Source organism: Lepus europaeus, chromosome 5 (assembly GCF_033115175.1).
Source record: "Lepus europaeus isolate LE1 chromosome 5, mLepTim1.pri, whole genome shotgun sequence".
Lineage (NCBI taxonomy): Eukaryota > Metazoa > Chordata > Mammalia > Lagomorpha > Leporidae > Lepus > Lepus europaeus.
The window spans coordinates 134,273,173-134,289,608 of record NC_084831.1 but is presented as its reverse complement, the minus strand read 5'-3'; the positions used below and the strand labels follow the sequence as shown (position 1 = coordinate 134,289,608).

Genomic DNA, 16,436 nt, shown 5'->3' with positions numbered 1-16,436 from the left:
TTTTTTTTTTTAATAAATTTACTGTGGTATAAAAATCCTTAAAAATCCCCTTATAACTTTCTCATAATACATACTTTCCATGGATTTATGTGAATATCCCTCATATATACATGACAGTCAGAGTTAGACAGTGAGAGGGAGAGAGACGGAGACAAAGGTCTTCCTTCCGTTGGTTCACTCCACAAATGGCTGCTACGGCCAGCGCATCGCGCTGATCCGAAGCCAGGAGCCAGGTGCTTCCTCCTGGTCTCCCATGCGGGTGCAGGACCCAAGCACTTGGGCCATCCTCCACTGCCTTCCCGGGCCACAGCAGAGAGCTGGACTGGAAGAGCAGCAACCGGGACAGAACCAGCGCCCCAACAGGGACTAGAACCCAGAGTATAGGCGCCGCAGGCCGGAGGATTAGCCTAGTGAGCCGCGGCGTGGGCCAACCTCATGTATTGTTTTAATCCCTCTTATTTGAGGAGTAAAAGTTGAGTTGCAAAGAAATCATCTATGACTGTCTGGAACAATGCCTGGGACAAAAATCAATCATGCAAATTAGCCCTGTTAATTTACCAGGAATTAGAGAGTTTAACGACTCAGCTAGATTTGGGACATTAGAAGGAATACATTTTGGGTTTTATCTGTTGGAGTTAACCCTGGATACCTACTGTTTGCACAATAGGATGTATTTTTGAAATCATTTTAACATATCCCTCATCTGATTTGACCTTCACAGTAACCTTACTATGAGGACAGCAATACCATCTTTTTGTATGGATGAGGAAATAGCTATGCAAACATGTGTCCATTGTCAGTAACTGCTGTCCATGGGAAAACAGAGTGGGGTTTGGACCTGATACTTGTTTTTCGGGTTCTAAATCCTCAGTCTTTCTGCTTCAGTGTAATCCTCCAGTGTAACTGGAAGCTCATTTTATTATTTGGTAAGCTTTTTTGCCATTGTGCTACTCCTTAGACAAAAGTAAGGGTGGGGACAGTGAAATTTACAGATTTGAGAGGCCTTTGCAATTAGTTTGGAGTTCTTTGTGTTTTTTTTTTAAGATGCATTTATTTATTCATTTTAAAGGCAGAGTTACAGAGAGAGGAGGGGAAACAGAAAGAGAGAGAGAGAGAGAGAGAGAGAGAGATCTTCCATTCATTGGATCACTCCCCAAATGGCCTCAATGGCTGGAGATGGGCCAAGAGCCAGTAGCCAGAAGCTTCAGGTCTCCCACATGGTACCTGGGTACATGGGTACCTGGGTCATCTTTGGCTGCTTTCATAAGTACTTTAGCAGTGAGCTGGATTGAAAGCAGAGTGACTGGGACTCAAACCTGTGCTCCTATGGGATGTTGGTGTTACAGGCAGCAGCTTAATCTGCTGTACAACACCAGACCCTGCTTGGAGTTCTTATGTTAAGAGAATCACGTAGTTATTCCTGGGATTGAATTTAATCATGAAACTGCAATTGTAGGTTCATCCCAATGCTGTGAACTATGGACTTCCCACAAGGGTAGATGTTGCCCAGGAATAATTCTCCTTCTTCTCCAAGAGTGGTAGAGCAGATTTTGTCAACAATGTGCTTTGGGCATTGTGCTGGGGACCACGGGGAATAGAGTAGAAGTTTACTACAAGGTGCTTGCTCCCAGGAGCTGAAATCTAGACTAACTAAATGCACACAAAATAATCTGATGCCAGCTCTCCTTGAAAGAGCATTTCAGAAGAAAGGAGAGATAGTGGGAGCAAAAGAAGCTGCATGGAACTGTAGAAAAGAAGTGTCCCCTAAGGCAAGCCAGTGATGAGAACTCAGTACCCTGAAGGGGGCAATGCACATTTCCAAGTGGAGGGTCAGTACGAACAAAGCTGAGAGGCCGGCGGCGTGAGAGGATGTGGTGACACAGGGAAGGAGGCATCTTCATGGTGGTGGGAGGACAAACCACTCATCCCCTCTCCTAGCAGGAGAAGAAAGAGTGAGGCCAAGGCAAGTCTGAGGTAGGAGCAAGGAGAAGCAGGTTCTCTTGGTGATGGTGAGGCAAGGACTCCACCCCTTCCTGCTGTACTATTAATCAGGATGATCCTCAGAGGTGTGAGCTGTCCACACTCAGAGAGAATGTGACCTTTCTGGGAGAGGGAGGTGTAGGGAAGGAGGGGAGCTGAGAAGAAATTCTTCGAGATGGGCAGGAAGTAAGCTTCTATTTGAGCACTTCACCCCACGGACAGACTTTCCACAAGAACATCCTCCTTGGCTTTCAAGGCTGATTCAGGCAATGATCTTCCTTTGGGAGATTTCACATCTCCTCCCTTTCCTGCTTGGTACATACTTTTTTTTTTTTTTTCTTATGGCAGATTTTGTATTTTTAGCCCAGGCAGTTGCTGTGGCAACCACTAGAGCTGAACATTTTGTTTCCCAAGAACAAATGTATGCTTAAATATTCAAGCAATTTTCAGTTGCTCAAAGGAACTGAGATTTCTAACATATTATTTAAACCATATGAGTGAATTTGAATTTTCTCTCCTTTGCCTTTAAGAGTTCCCACAGTACTCACACTTTTTCAGAATTGGTGAGAGAGGGGACAGGGGTCAGAATTAGTGTTTACATCAAACATGGGAATACCTTGGAAAAAGAGAACTAAGGAGTAATTTGATGTTTGCTTGCCGTTTCTATTTTATTTTAATTTGAAGATTTTAACACTGTGCTCTCCAGATAATGAATATTGGAGCTCATTTCTTCCTTCCTTGAGCAAGGAAGATGCATTCAGAGCTACTCTTCCCCAGCCTGTCAATCAAGAAGGACCATTCTCATGTCCTGCTTACCTCCAAGTTGCTGGCATTGAAAATGTTTTTTTCCTCAAATTTGATCACAACTACTTTAGAAAAGTTGTAGAAATTCTTTTATTATATCTGTTTTTATTTTTCTCCCAATACTACATGCATAATATACATGTGTAATATAAACATGCTCCTCTTTTGATATCTCAGGGTTTGAAGCCCCCACATTCCTTTCAAGTGCATCAGAATGTGAGAATGGATCTTTCCATCATCAAGATAAGGAGTTGTTAACTTTGGGTCCATGAACTTGGATACAAAAATAATTAAAGCATTATTTTTGCTAAATTCTCTTTGAGATGTATAGTTTCTGTCTATTAATGTAGTTAGCAAATCAAGTCTAGTGGTCACTTTGTTGATACTAGTAACATTATCATATTACAATTTTTGCACAGGTATATCAAACATTTTGCTTGCCCATCACTATTTTGAAATTGTTGTAGCTATTAGATATCTATGGAGTACAATCTTGTTATCTCTTCAGTTAATAATGAAACACACACACATACCAAAAATTTTATATTTGGTATTTTGATGACTATATTTAAATATATATCTCTTTAAAACAATATATTTTAATCTATTCATTTAAAAATTATTCTGAGAAGGGAGTCTTTAGGTCTTCCAGAATGCCAGCAGGCTCCATGGCACACAAACATTTAACAACTCTGCATTTATGTGTTTGTATTCTTGTGCTGTCATCTCTACATCTGTAACAAGCTGTGTTAAGGAAATAAGATTCCTTAGCTTTGCTTTTTAAAGTCACTGACACATGGAGGCAAATTTCTCAGTATTATAATCTGGACCTTGTCAAAGAAGCCCTGCTCTTTTTGAGAGTAGGTGATGATGATTTGCCATTGCCTGGCACATATTCTACACTCTGTCCATTGCCTTTGAAAGGTGCCTGTATACCTGGAAATTTAAAAATGATCCTGCAGAAAGAAGTGGTATCAGTCAGGGCTGGTTCAAAACTCAGAATCCACTATGGTAACTGAAGCAGGAAGAGATTTAGGGATTGTAGAAAATTACATGCTGGAGTTGAAGGAGAAAAGTAAAGAGAAAGCTACCCTTGGTGCTCTGGAAATCGGGAAATTGAAAGAATTGCAGGAACCCACCACTGGTGCTGTTGGCTACCACAGCCACAAATAATGTTATTCACAGAAAGACACCTGGAAATTGCTTTACAGCATCATGTTAACTGTCTTCTGCAGTCCACATGACTCATACCACTGTCTGATACTGCAGGGACCTTAATATTTTCTGTTTGTCCTCAGCTTTCTAGATATTGCACTTGCCTTTTATCGCTGGAATCTAACCTAGGATCTCACTGGTTAGAATTTGTACATCTCAGGCACCCAGCCTCTGGGAAATCAAGGCAACATGAGGTGGGGAGCAGAGGGAAAGGAAGGTGGGCACAGAAAAAATCACAGAAAATCCAACCACAATCCTGGAGGAGGGGGGGGATGGTGGGAAAATATAGGTTTGGATGTTGTGATTTCTGAACCCTTGGCTGTGTGTGCTTTCAGGTAACACACTAGTCTCCTCTGACACTCAATTCTACATTTACACAGGTTTAATTTTAAGCTCTTCTACATTATGATTAAGGTACCTTTCAATTCTGAATCCTCTTGGTCCATGGTTTTGGGAGGTGATTTCTTGGAATTCAGTCTTTTGAAAGGAAAATTGGCTTCTTTGCTTATGAGCCCTGATGGATGAATGGTCCTATGGAACGTGGAACCCGTTGGACAATGGACTGAGGAAACGCTGGAGACTTTTTAAGGTTTTCTTGCATTCCACAGAGGGGTTGCTTTTCTTTTCAATACCCCCCTATTGTGGGATGACATCTTTCTCTGCTGCCTAGGTAATCCACTGGTGGAAAATCATACCTGAGGATTTGATTGCATTAACTCAGTCTCATCATTTATGTGCATTCACATGGGAGTGTGTAGGAGATAATTTCTTATTAGTCCAGTGGTATTCCTGTATTCTGCAATCAATCATCTTGAATCATTTCCCAGTAAACGTGTTCATCTCCAGCTTCATCACTTCCCCACAAACTCTATCTCTTGTCATGCTGCCAAGGAGGGAGAAACAGAACAAGAATCAAAATATCTCAGATATCCTAGTAGCTGAAAGCAGGATGGGTTGGACAAAAGTGTTTTCCTGCTGTTCTATTATGATCAATTAGTTCCTCAGGGGGCTTTCTTTGTATCAAGCCTTCTAGAAAGTCCTTTCCTATAGGCAAGTGCATTCCAGAGGCCAGGCCCCCTATGCTCAGAGTGCTGAGTTCATTATCTAGAGGCAACCAGGTGTACTACTTTGTCACACATCAAGTGAAAGCCTGGAAGAGACTTTGAATCATCCATGTTAATTCTACAGGCTTATTGCCTCCAAAGTGAAGGGATTATGTGCAGATGAGAGATCTGTTTTAGCAGGAATTTCCAATATGGAAAGTACTTAATATTTGATTTCATGCATTACAAAGACCAGGCCTTGGTTTCCACAGCATGTCAACAATTCTATTCCTGTCCTGAGCATGGGGAGGCCCTTGGACAGAGGTGGGGTGAAGTTAGAGAGCCAGGCTTCCTGTCACTATTGGCTCTGTTGAAGGGAGATAAGATAGCTGGACAGCTGAGTGAAAAAGGCAAAAAAAAAAAAAAAAAAAGCTTTCTGTGGTTACTTTTGGCCCAAGAAAGATTAAAAAAATCAATTTAATTCACTTTTAAAATACAACTATTGATCGTGTATTTGTAAAGATCAATGCTGCAATTACAAAAGGATTAGAGTTGAAAATTATGTGATTTCAGACTTTATTATTTCAAGAGATGATTAGAATGAATACACATCTAAATACTTTGATACAACTCTGTCATGATTGCTAATATATGGTTATAAACCATATCTGATGATCCAGAGATTTGTTTCTCTGTGAGTCAGAGAAGGCATTATTAGAAAATGTGAAATTTAAGAGAACCTTGAAAGAAGTAGAGTTTAATAAATAAGTGATGGTAAAGATTAGTAACAGAGAGGGAAGCGTTTCATGTAGAAGCTGAAATTAGAACTGGGACACAAAGTAGAAGGGTGAAGGACATAATCGGAGAAATGCAGAGTTGCCATGAGTTTAATATCAATGAATCAACAATATATATTAAATAGGGTGTCTCTAAACAGAAACACGCATAAAATATGTGTTGACTGGTTATGTATTGACCAATTATGTATTTGATTGTTTGACAAAAATGTGTGGCCAGAGGCTCACAGGAACCTAGTTTCATATTTCTTCTAGGAGCAATGGGTCAGTATTTGCTAATTTGTCACTTTTGGTAAGTTTATAGAGCACAACTACCATAAATAATGAGAATCTCCTGTATTTGTCATACTTCAGTTAGGCAATAATACTGATAATAGGTACATTTAATTCCTATGCACTGTGTATCAGGCATTGTGATAGATGAAAGAGATATAGTGATGAAAGAGAAAAACACAGACTATTCTCTCCCATTTACAGGAAATGGAAATACTAATCTACTCCTTACAAAAGTGATGGGCGTGAGGAAGAAGTGAGGCATGTGGTGGGAGGATGCAGAAAAAGGGAGCAATCTACAGGTAGGTACTATTATTCTCTCTTGCAGGGGGCTGGAGGCGCAGAATGGCTGAGTAATCTGTCCCAGATTCCCTCTTCCTACTTTTCCCAACTGTTCCTGGGGGTGGAAAATGTTGGGAGGTTGGAAGGCAGAAGTGATGAGTAATCTCACTATAAAAGGAATCTTGATTTTATTGAGATTCACTTGCAATATTATGGTAGAAAAATGGAAAATGTCAGGAGCCACTGCACACAACGACAGGAATGATGAACCAGTAGTGCTTCCATTTTAATGGCAGTTGGTGAGATACAAGTGAGTTTTCTAAGCATTTCATAATTCACCATTTTTCAAGGATAAACCCACCACATAAGGCAAGATAATCCTATGAAAATCTATTCTAGTCTCTAAAATAGAAAAATAGTTTCCTGCTTTCTTCCTTTTTCTTCCTTCCTCATGTCTGTTTCTTTTTTCTCACATTATGTTTTCTCCATTGAGCTGTGTTCAATGTTATGATTAAGTTTACAGTTGATATTCTCTTGTTACTGAGAGTAAGAGACTAAAGAGAAGAAAAGCAAATAGTAATGTGTTTTCTCATTGCACTCTCACTTTCTAGACATTTAATTTGTTCTTGGTAATGGTAACAACTCCTCAGGGACCTTGGCTACATGTGCACTAGAAATGGAAAAATCTATAGGGAAACATGTTTCCTTGTTGTTGTGACTACAACAGCACCCTATGGCTTTGAGCTTAAAGCGAGTTGCACTTTCCAGTGACAAGGTATAGGCACAAGAGAAGCAGAAAATGCAGAGTACCCTTTAGGAGAGAGTGCATGGTGAGGCATGATCCCAGAAGGCATTTGTCAGGTGGAGATCTTAATGAACAACCTATCCAAGCAGTCCTGTGTCCAGGCCAAGGAGGAAAACTTCAGAGTTCTTCAAGACATTTTGCTTTTTTTTCGACACCTTTGCTGTTTCCATTGAGGTCCTGGAGATGCATCCATTGTAGGACAGTTCTAACTGACTTCCCTGAACACCTTCCCAGCACAATAGTGTTGGAGTGGGTGGGAATGATCCCACCTGGTTTTTCTGATGGGAAACAGACCCTTGAGAGAGAAAATGGTTTGTCTAGGGCTCTCCAGCCAGTGAGTAACACAGCTTTGATTGGAAAGTAACCATCAGAGGCAACGAAACAGGGAAAAAAAAAGTCCTTATCTGGAAGATAAGCTTCCTAATTTACCACAGAATAAGAGCTCAATCACCTTCCATTTAAAATCAGTGGACTTCAGTGATGTCTAAAAATCCTGTACTCTGCCAATGTCACCACAAACATGGCTGATTAAATCCCAGAGAATTGCAGATCAAATGAAAACAGGGTTTGGACTTCAGTTGCAGGATTGAGCCATTTGATTAGAAAAATCTCTTATATTTTGGACAGAAACTCTACATGGAAACACAGCTGAGCTTAGCCTGCTTATTTAAAATAAGACACTGGCAAAATTGCAACACATACGTGGGAGATCTTTTACAAATGGACATCAGTGTTCCAACTGGCAGAAGTAGATTCAGTGTAGGTTTGTTGAATAAAATGCAGGCAGCACAGTTAAATTTGAATTTCTTATAAATAATTAATTATTTCCTTTAAAAATTTATTGATTTATTTGAAAGGCAGTGTAATAGAGAGAGGGAGACACAGATTTTTCCATTTACTACTTCACTCTCTAGATGGCTGAGATGGTCAGTGCTGGGCCAAGCCAAAGCTGGAAGCCAGAAACTTCATCCAGATCTCCCGTGTGGGATGTAAGGACTCAAGTACTTGGGCCATCATTTGCTGCTTTTTCTAGGTCATTAGTAGGGAACTGGATTGAAAGTGGAGCAGCTGGGACAGGAACCAGTACCCATATGGGATGCTGGCGTCCCAGGCTGCAGCTTTACCCACTGCCATAACACTGATCTCCCAAATGACTTCTTAGTATGAGGATGTGTCCAATATTGTGTGCCTTATACTTATACTAAAAAATTATCCATTGTTTATATGAAATTTCAATCTGAGTGTTTTGTATTTTTATTTGCTAAATCTGAAAATTTTAATCATGTACCTTAAAATCAACAACTGGCCCCAGATAACAGAAGTGTAAATAGTATCACAGACACATTGTCTTCCCAAAGCATATGTTTAATAAATGATTATACATGCTCAATAAAATGAAACATCTCCCTAGCTAGTAAATAAATTTACTTTTCAACAGTGCTACAATGTAGATATTATATTTTTACTTTCAGAGGACTCATCTGAATTTTTCAGGGTCACATAGTTGGTAGGTGACATTGGTGACATAATATCGAAGTCTTCTTCTCACAAAACCCCATGTTATTTTTATATAGAAATCCATAAATGTTGAGATATCTCATAATCTTAGGAGAAAATCTTGAGATATATACATTTTATATATGGTAAAAAAAGTCCTACTGGACCAACTAGAAGTTCACACTGCAAACTTAAGACAAACCACTGATTTGGATAGCTGGGGCATAGCTTCAAGAGTACTTCAGAGGCTGGTGCCTGACCTGGAGGATAAGGCACCAGTTAGAACACCCATGTCCAATAAAAGGGTGCCTGGGTTTGAGTTCTGGTTCTGGCTCTTTATTCCAGCTTCCTGTTAATGCAGCCCCTGGCAGGCAGTGGTGATGGCTTAGTTCTTGGGTCCAGATTAATCCATATGGGAGACCAGGATTGAGATCCAGCTTCCAGCTTCAGCCTACCCCAAGTCTGACTGTAGGGGCATCTGGGGAGTAAGACAATCTATTGGAGCTTTTTCTGTCTGTTTATCTATCTGTCTATCTGTCTCTCTTGCTCCCTGTCTCTCAAATGTAAAAAGAAGAGTACTGCATATATTTCTTTGCCTGTACTTAAGATCTTTAGGTCATGTGCCAAAGAGTGCTGCTCAAACTCTACTTTGGAGAACAAAAATCCAATTGGAGAACATTTCACATGCTCCAAAGAGAAAATTTGGATCCAACAAAGAAAAGAAGAAGAAAAGAAATGAAAGAAAAGAGGAAATCCATAGGAGGCGGGATAAAAAGAGAAGTTCCAAGTCAAAGGGAGGAATAATAGCCTGAACCCACATGGTTCACAGCTCAACTGGTCCTGGAGGTAAGTTCTAGGGACTAGATATGGGTTTTTCATTCTCATAGAAGACAAGCTACAATATCTAAAGTCATTGAGATTATCAGCTACAATGGAGTCTCCTATTTATTGTTAAGATTGTTGGAGGTAGATCCTGTCCATGGGAAAAGAACTAGAAAAATTAGACACAAGAACATAGTAGCTACACACTAGAACTCTACTGAAAAATGTGTAAACAATGAGAATTCAGAATACCAGAATTCCTTGATAAGTGTGTGTAGAGTACAGATTTTCCCCACTCATGAGGTACAAGAACCTGAGATTTAGAAATCAGTGCAAAACCGATCCAGCTGTGTGGAAAACCTAGGGCTCTGTGCACTTCCCCAGATCAGCACAATGGAATTTCTTCCCCCTGGAGACCACCTCTAGGAAAGGTGAACTTATAAAAATCACAAATAACACAAGCAATTCCTGAGGAAGGCTTAGCAACAACAGGAAAGAGAAAAATGATATAGATGAAAAAGAATGAGAAAATAAATATACTTAAAATGTTCACCTTAAAACTTAAAATGAAGGGATAGATACCAGAAGATAGGAACAACTTAGTATAATAAAAAGCACAAAGATTATAGAAACAAAAATATTTAGTCATTACATTAAAATGTTAGAATATGAGCTAGACCTAAAGTATATGTGGCTGAAGACAAGAGTAATACATAGAAGAAAAACTGAACTAAACATCTATAATGTAGGAAAGAGTGATAGGTTGTATATTATGAAGAAATTAAAATATGTGGAAGTTAGAACGATAAGATTTAATACAAATGAGCTAGAAAAATGGGGATAAGATGACACTCAAAAAATACTGGTTTGAAATTTTTTAGTACCAAAGAAAGATAAGAGTATTCATTAAATTGCACAACTAATCTCAAGATGGATAGATTTCATAGTGAAATTGCAGAATAACAAAGAAAAACAAATGTTATAGGTACCAGGGGAAAAAAGATTACTCACAAGGAAAACTGCAGACTCATAGTCTACTTTAGCAACAATAGAAGCCGGAATAAAATGGAATAATGTTTGCAAAATGTTCAGCTAAGCTGTCATTGAAAAGCATGATGAAATAAAATTATTTTCATACAAAAAAAGACTGGGTTTACCAATAACAGATATTCACTGAAAAAAAAATACTAAGAGATGAAATTCAAAGAAAAGGAAATTAGTCCAGAAGAAAGGTTAAAGATGCAAAAATCAGTGGGTAGTAAAGGATTTGGGAAGTGGGGCTGGAGCTGTTGGCATGGCCGCCACCTGCAGTGCCAGCATCCCATTTGGGTGCTAGTTCCAGTCACAACTGCTCCACTACTGACCCAGCTTCCTGCTAATGCACCTGGGAAAGCAGTGTAAGACGGCCCAAGTGCTTGGGCCTCTGTACCCATGTGGGAGACCCAGAAGAAGCTCCTGGCTCCTGGTTTCAGATAGAACCAACTCCAACTGTTGCAGCCATTTTGGAAGTGAACCAGCAGATGGAAAGCTTTGTTTCTCTGTCTCTCTCTATGTTCCTTTCAAATAAATAAATAAACCTTTGAAAAAAAGAATTTATTAAGTATGCTGGGAATCAAACTGTTGATTGTATAAACAACAACAACAAAAGACTTTGGGAAGTTTAAAAACAAGGTGGAACTAATGTGGAATAATATGAAAATGGGAGAGGATTGGACCTAGAGCATTCTAACTTTCTTCTATTGGTCAATAAAAGATATTGACTAAACTTGAACTTTATTAGGTATCTATGTTAAATAACAGAAATAAAAGATATTTATTCAAAGAGTAAATGATGAAAGGAAAAGAGAGAAAATCTGATAGCGTATGAAAAAGAAGCTGGTAAACAACGTAGATAATAAGAAACACAAAAAAGATAGAAATAGCTATGTATTAGTAATCACAATAAATACAAAGGGATTAAACTCAGTGTGAAATGGCAGAACATTTCAAACTAAATTATAGAGTCTATTATTAAGATATCTAAAAAGTAAGAATAGAAAAATTTTAAAGTAAAACTATTTTTAAAAATATATTAGGGGCCGGCGCCGTGGCTTAACAGGCTAATCCCCCGCCTTGCAGTGCTGGCACACCGGGTTCTAGTCCTGGTTGGGGCGCCGGATTCTGTCCCGGTTGCCCCTTTTCCAGGCCAGCTCTCTGCTATGGCCCGGGAAGGCAGTGGAGGATGGCCCAAGTGCTTGGGCCCTGCACCTGCATGGGAGAACCAGGAGATGCACCTGGCTCCTGGCTTCGGATCAGCGAGATGCGCCGGCCGCAGCGGCCATTGGAGGGTGAACCAACAGCAAAGAGGAAGACCTTTCTCTCTGTCTCTCTCTCACTATCCACTCTACCTGTCAAAAAAAAAAAATTAGGAAAAAAGCTAAAATCCTAATATTAGTATCAGAGAAATCTAGATTATATGGCACAACTATTAATAGTTTTTCAAACTATTATTTCCTGGGGCTGGCACTGTGGCATAGAAGGTAAAGCTGCTGCCTGTGATGCCAGCATTCCATATGGGATTTGGTTCGAGTCCCAGCTATTCCATTTCCAATCCAGCTCTCTGCTGTGTTCTGGGAAAGCAGTGGAAGATGACCCAAGTCCTTGAGCCCCTGCATCCACATAGGAGACCCAGAAGAAGCCCCGGGCTCCTGATTTCGGATTGGCACAGCCCCAGCCATTGTGATCAACTGCAGAGTGAACCAGCGGATAAAAAACCTTTCTCACTCTCTCTCTACCTCTGCCTCTCTGTAACTTTGCCTTTAAAATAAATAAATAAATCTTTTTACAAAAACCCAGTTATTTCCTAATGAATAAAAGAACAATTCATCAGCAACCTCTAATATCATTACATATTATAAAAGTAATCATAATCGGAAGTATTTTTTACCCCATCAGAAACTGATAAGCCAAACACATTAAAAATGTAAAGAAATAACCACATTATTGTTAGCATTAGTAAACTCAATTTTAACAGGCATATTTAGAACCGCTCACCTATTGAATAGAGAAGTTAACACATATTCTTCATTTTATAGCTACTTTTCCAGAGACAGAAAAGAAGGGAAGGCTTGCCAGGTTGACCCATAAACCTATCATTACTTAAAGAGCAAAATAAGACAAGAACTACAAGAAATGATAATTGAGGATAAACTCTCATTTATAAACATAAATACAAATTTTATAAAGTATAATAAAATTGGAGAGGTTTTCTTTTAAATATTTATTTATTTACTTGAAAGGCAGAGTTACAGAGAGAGAGAAAGAAAGAGATCTTCCATCTGCTGGTTCACTCCCTAGATGGCCATAATAACCAAGAGTGGACCAGGCAAAGCCAGGAGCCAGGAATTTCTTCCAGATCTGCCACATGGGTGCGGGGGACCAGGGACTTGAGCCATTTTCTGTTGCCTTTCTGAGTACATTAGCAGGGGGCTGGATTGGAAGTGGAGCAGCTGGGACTGAAACCAGCACCCATATGGGATGCTGGTACTGCAGGGCGCAGCATCACCCACTGCCACAGCACCGATCCCAGAGATGGTTCTTTATAGTTATTTTTTAATTCTATCATGACTAATGAGGATTTGTTCTAGAAATGCAGGGTTATAGTAACAGTAGGAAATCAATAAAGTTTGCACATTAACAGGTGCAAGGAGAAAAATTGCGTTAACAATCAAATAAGTACAGGAAAGATTCACTCTTTGTGATTGAACACAACACTTGGCAAAAGTAATGGAAAAAGTTCCTGAACCTGATTAAGAGAATTTGACAAGGCCTAGTAAACAAGATGCCCATATTCTACACTGAAGTGCCTGGGTTCAGTTCCTAGCTTTGGCTCCTACTATAGGAGTCTGACAACAGAAACCCTGGGAGATAGTGGTGATGGTTCAAGTAATTGGGTCCCTGCCACCCATGTGGGACACTAACATTGAGTTCTTGGCTCCAGATTCCAGATCCCACCCAGCCCCAGCTGTTGCAAGCATTTGGGTTCTGAATCAGCATATGGTAGCTCTCTGTGTCTCTCATCTTTGTCTCTCTGCCCTCAAATAATTAATTTTTTAAAAATTTGACAAATGAGTGCAGAATACCATCCTTGGAAGCTTAAAATCTTGTTGTTTCTGTCTGTAGTTGTATTGGAGATCTTAGGCAATCTGAAAAGGCAAGAAAATAAAAGAGGAAGAGTAAACATCAGATTAGGAGAAATAAAATATTTGAACAAATATTTGAGAAACTGAAAATTTAAAGATCAATATTAGGGATGCAGTGGTTACCTGCTTGGGATGCCTGCCTCATCAATCAGAGTGATTGGGTGTGAATCCTTCTGTCACCATGTCTAGGTCTGAGTCCTGGCTCTGCTTCCAATTCTAGTTTCCAGCTAACACACACCCTGGGAGGCAGCAGATAAGAGCTCAAGTTCCTGGGTCTTTGCCACCAACATGGTGGATCTGGAATGAGTTCCCAGATCTTTGCTTCAGGTTGGCCCAGCCCCAGCTGTTGAGGGCATTTGGAAAATGAATCAGTGGTGGAAAATCTCTCTGTCTCTGTCTCTCTGCCTGTCAAGCAAATAAAAAAAGTTTTAAAAATGAGATCCACATTGTATACTTGAGTGTAAGGATAGGGGGAAGTTTTCAGCACATGGATTTCATTGTGTAAGACTGCCATGTTGCACACACATCTGTCTCCAGCCATTCCTCTTTCAGATCTGGGTTTAACTTGATTACTCCATTCAGTTTTCCATTTTCTGTGACAGATTCTTTTTTTGGTTAGATTCTCTGTGTTGAACACTGGATCGTATATTTCCATTGCATAACCTCTCTCTTTGACTTAGTGTAATTGTAGCATGGGCTGTTGGAAATATTTTGAGATGTCATCAAATACATAGCAGGATTTCCTGTGCCAGCTTATCCACACTTTCAGTCAATGCATCGAAGGATCTTAGGTCCAGGTAGTCTTTGCCAAAAGGAATTCTATCCTACCTAACTTAGTAAGAAGCTGAATATTTTGATACTTCTTTTTCAGTGACAGAAGACAAAGGCATTTACAACACTTTTTATCCTGCTGTGGGAGCTTCAGGCAAAGGAAAATTTATTTGCTCTGATAGCTGTGCTGATTGAATGACTGTCACAGCTGGGGTGGAATGTGGGGAAAAGGACAGTGACCCAGGAGGGAAAAGTAAGCAGATAGGAGAGGACACTGGGGCTCAATTACTGCAGACTGAGGGAGGGAGTTCATCTAGTGGAAACATTTCCTTCCTGCACTTGAGAGCAGTTCGAACCTTTTCCTCCTAGATTTTCTTATCCTCCAGACAGCTGGGGGAATATATACCTCTGCACAAAAGCTTGTAAGAAAATAATCTACCTGGCATTTATTAAATGTCTTAGGTTTACAAAGTGATTTCATATGCATGATCTCATTAGAAGCTCACAATATCCCTGAACCTAAGGTGTGGTGTCGTTCCCATTGGGTAAGGAAGGACATGGACTTTCCAAAAGCTTAAATGACTGTTCAGTCACACAGCTCACTCAGTGGCAGGGCCCAGATTCAAGCCAGGAGGTTGTCGGTGCTCTTCCAGCCTTGCACTGGGGCCCAGTGACTGATGCAAATGACTGGCAGTAAACAGGGTATCAGAAGCCACCTGTCTCTAGGGTACAGCTTGTCTGGGAGCTCAGGTCTCTGCCAATGACAGAGCAGAAACAGACTGTTTTGGGGCCCATTGCATGTATCCTGAGTGCTCCAAAGAGTTCACCTCCTGCAAAAGGCTCTAATGGGGTCTCTTGGATTCTATCTTGACCTGTCCACTGAGTTTGTAATCGTAGGCATCTTATTAAATCTCTCTGGTCTCAATTTTTCTATTCATTAGATACAGTTAGTAATAATTACTCCAATAATATTATTACTATTGTGAGAATATAGTAAACAATAAACATCTTACAATAAATATAAAAGAAAGAAAGGTATTATTATCCTTGCCAATAAAAATATAACAAACAACACCAGAAGGCTTTAAATTCAGTTGTATGTTTTTGAACTCCTCATGTAAATTTTGAAAGAGCTGACTAGTATTGTGAACACTTATTTTTTTCTAATTTGAAAAATACTAAGATACCTTATTTAAAAGCCATCCATATTTTAGTATTGGAAAGCGGATATGAAGCAAGAGTTTGCAATCTCCTGCCCCCCCTCACCTTCGCTGTGCCTAGTAACTCTCAGTTCTACCCCCAGAGTTAAGCATTATCTCCTCTGTCTTACTTCCATTCTTTTCATTCCTAAATGTTTTGATTTTCAGGAAATGTTCTATTTGATGACCAATATTGCTATGCAGTGGTGACTACACCTTGCAATCACACAGAGCTCTACAGCTTGTGAAACACTTGCTTGTGTACTACCTCCTTTGATTCTTCTAGAAACCTGTGTACAATGTTTAATATGTCCTCCGGGTAGCTGTCAGGATGACACTATGGTTGTTTATGAGGCTCAAGATCATGTGTCCATCAAGAATCACAGCTTAGTGAGAGAGAGGAAAATTACACACACACACACACACATCTGCTTATATAGTCATTACATTAAATTAATTCTGTCTGGGCCTGGTAGAAAAAATTTAGGGAATACTTTGGATAGGAAACTCTGGTAAACGACATTAGAATTCAGAAAACCAGTACTTTTTCAAAATCAGAACAATAGGAAGGACTCCAACTTGTATATTGTGGCTGTAAGTCCAAGCTTCTTCCTCTCGTGCAGTGCTGTAGAGTTTATGGTTTTCCCATTCAAAGCGGAGATGTGTTATGTAATGTTTAACCAGAGTCAAAGGAATTTCCCAGCTTCTACGACATTTAGTGTAGCTGACAGGCATGTGACTGCCTAAATGGATTCTAAAGTTCACAG

At 39.7% G+C, this 16,436-nt stretch overlaps 1 pseudogene; it reads right to left on the bottom strand.

Annotated features, from left to right (window-relative positions):
• Nucleotides 1-16,436, bottom strand: part of LOC133759265 (adenylyl cyclase-associated protein 1-like) — an 84,955-nt pseudogene that overhangs the window by 60,236 nt on the left and 8,283 nt on the right.